Genomic DNA, 3,681 nt, shown 5'->3' on the forward strand with positions numbered 1-3,681 from the left:
CCTATTAAGTGACCTATTGAAAACTCGCTGGAGCAAAAACATTCATGTATTCAGTGTTGCCGTGGATGAAGATGTGTAATTAGAATCACTGACGGTAAATAATATGTTTAGGTCGTCACATGCTGTTCATTTCATAATCAGTTCAGTATTGCTAATTCTGAATATTTGCTATTGTAAATCTCTACACTATTGTAAATTACACTGGTTCATGTAAATCACCACTCAATTATCAAATAAAAACTGCAAACACCATCAAAAACATACATCTACTTGCCAATATTTTTTTAAATCAGATGCTACTGGATGTAATCTAAGTTTGTTGTGTTTAATTTTCTTCTTTCCTTCCTTTGCTCATAATTTATTTATTGATTCATTTATTGATTGATTGATTTATTTCCATGGTGAGGGAGAGATTGTTTCCAAATTTTGGGAAAGTTCGTGAAAAAGTAAAGACTGATAATCTTAGGTTTGTTCTCAATGTATTTTACAGAACAACTAGAATTATTCCCTTGAGGACTGGTTGTCTTCATGAAGAGTTTTAAAGTCTGAAGATGAGTTCTCCTTGCCTGTGTAACACTAATCATTTATCCACAAAGTGTTCCATTGTTATAGAATATGGGAAGTCAAATTCATTTCTTAAATTAGCTTTTTTTTTTTTTCCTACAGTCGAACTGACATGTTTCACTTTTATAATGAGTTGTTCCTTCACACTTGACTAAACTTGTATTTCCTCTCAGCTCTTCTGAGATGGAGGACGTTTTGACTCTCTCTCTCTCACTCTCTCTCTCTCTCTCTCTCTCTCTCTCTCTCTCTCTCTCTTTCCATTTCTCTCTTTCTCTCATCACAGCAAATGTGTCTGAAGTCTGAGGAAGATCTGACAGGCTTGGTCAGGTTTGTCTGGTACAGCTTGGAAAAAGGGAAATGAATGAAGCTGCATCACTTAAACCCAATTATTTAAGCACCGGCTGTTTGCATTACGCCTTCCCTCCGAAAAAAAAAACCCCACCAAAATGGAAGTTATGACTAGATAATATAAAGTGTAGATATCCCCTAAGGGTTTATTTTTTTTCTGTCCAACTCAAAGTGAGAGAGGTTTTTTTAGTTTTGTCTCAGTGGCTGCAAGGAAGTGTTTTCCTGCTCTCTCTCTCTCTCTCTCTCTTTTTTTTTTTTTTTTTTTTTTTTTTTCCGTGGTTTAATCTCCCTTCATGGTGAGGTAACTTTAATGGGCTGTTGTGGTTTAGGCTGTTTCCGCGGTGACGGAGCATGCAGATATGGAGCGTTTACTCATAAGGTCTTTGCAGTGCCTCCGTGAGACGCTGGATGCCGATGACAAATCTCTGAATGCCCGCAGCGGTGAGGGAGTGAGGCGACATGCCTGTTCATGCAAAGCAGTGTCTCCTTGCCATCTCAAATGAGATTCATATCATAAACGAACACTTGGTTCCCTCAGAGCAAGAGAGAGAGAGAGCCATTACTAAAGCTTCCCTTCACTGCTTTTTTTAAAGAGGCGATCTTGAGAAAAAGGAGTAGCTATACTATAGAATCACACATGTTATGTGGTTTAAAATTTTTTTTTTACGTTCCCATAAGTGGTACGATAACCTTCCGTATTTTCATCCATATCATCTCAGAAAAATAAAGGTTTAAATATTAAGTTTTAACCATAAAAATGACATTTTCATCCACTGATGAAAGGATCATTGTCATCTGTTGATTTTGTCATGCATAAAAAGATTTTTTTTTTATTTCATTTGTCTTTTCTATCTCTTTTTTTCCTCACATTGCTATATATTCTCTTACTTCTGACAATCTCAATAAGCCAAGCAGATTCTTTGACTAACTGACCCCCTCACACTGTTGCCTTTCCATCATTTATGCATGATTACTTTAGAGGGAAAATTCCATTTGATCCTTACTCTGCCTCCTGCCCTGTCTTACTGCACAGTAGATTAGACCAATCTTGATGAGTCTTATCCCTATTCTATAAGAAAAACCATTATTAAAGAAAGAAAAAAGTTTAGTTTTATAAGTATGCTTCCAATGCATTAACCCAACAGTTTCATTCTGCAGAAGCTACCTTTGGACTCATTTTATTAATTTCACGTCGAGTGTATATTTTAAACTGTACAGTCTTACTAATCACTCCATGCAGTGGCTGAGATTCTGAACCAAAAAGAATATGCAAAGTGTTTTCCATAAACTTTTTTTTTTTTTTCTACAGGACATCATAAGTGAAGATTTCATTCCTCCTCTGAGATATAGCATCCATCTTAAGTTGATTTGTTGCAGTGTCTACTGCAGGATATCTAACAAAATAAAACCGAATAGACCTGAATCATAGTACAATTGAACTCAGCAGAGACGTGATATGAAGGCGCTAACTATGTGTAGGATTTGATTTAGCTCTCTTTGGAGGTGTTGGTAAGGAGCCTAATGGGACTTAGGAGAGCCAATGGATCAGAAAAGCGTGAGTCATTAGCAAAATCTTAAACACGATCATGCCCAATTCTCAGATGAAGCAGTGAGATCAACTATGCCAATGCTGATAGGGGATTATCTCATAAAGTGTTTAATGAGTGAATAAACATTCAACGCTGGGTACAAGGTAAACTTACTTATTCAGTGATGTTTGCCACAAGAACAAAGGCACTGTTAAGTGAATCAATTTTACTGTGAGTGTCTTACGAGATGGAATGTGAGAGTGTATTTAATGGATCAGAGGAAAATGCAGAAAAGACATGCACATCTAATTGTGCGTCACACCAACCTGACCTCTGCGAGATACAGAAAGTGGAAATTTTATTTAAGCAATAGTCTGTGCTCAAATGTGATGTTCTTGTCTTGTCTTCTCAGTTGAATAAATCTTTGTAACATTTTCTTAACACTTGACCTACTATTCTTTTGTAATGATACTCCCTGACTCCACTTTCAGTGACTAAAAATATTAATAAAAAGGCATAGAGAGAGAGAGTGAGAGAGAGAGAGAGAGAGAGAGAGAGAGAGAGAGAGAGAGAGAGAGAGAGAGAGAGAGCGAGAGCGAGAGAGAGAATGGCAGATTTTGAGAAAATGAAAATGGGTTTTAAACTAGTCAACATCATCTTTGTTTCTTACCTCTGATTATCTCACTATGGTGGCAACAGCTTAATTTCATGTTAGGCTTGTTTATGTGTTTGTGCTGGATGATGTTTTGAGTGGCTGGGGGCATGATATGAAAAAATAGGAATGGAAATAAAGTAGACTCCATGTCATCTGTCATAGTCCTCCAGCAGGGTGACAGACAGCCTCCGTGGCAGTTTATTATCAGTGGGAGTAGTTATGAAAATTATAGCAGTGCTTCAAACAAACGGCCCATTACTCATGTCAAACAGCTCTCACGTTAAAACATCATATTTTATAGATGGAGAATTGTTTACTGATTGTTGAGGAAGATGAAGTTTTTTTGTGACTGAAAAGGGAATGATGCTGTTGATGATATTGTTTTGGGGAGGGCAGCTCGTGTTTTTGTTGACAGAGTCATTCCTGATGTAATCTAGATTGGATTTTAGCTTTTATTTGGTATTGTCCATGCTGACCATCCAGGGATGTGTGTGTGTGTGGACATTTGATAAACAGAGAAAAAAAGGAGATTTAAGTTGACCTTCACAGTAGTTGTTGATTGTTGGGATAGTAGTTTTCACTGAA

The sequence above is a fragment of the Chanos chanos genome, chromosome 15, assembly GCF_902362185.1.
Source record: "Chanos chanos chromosome 15, fChaCha1.1, whole genome shotgun sequence".
Lineage (NCBI taxonomy): Eukaryota > Metazoa > Chordata > Actinopteri > Gonorynchiformes > Chanidae > Chanos > Chanos chanos.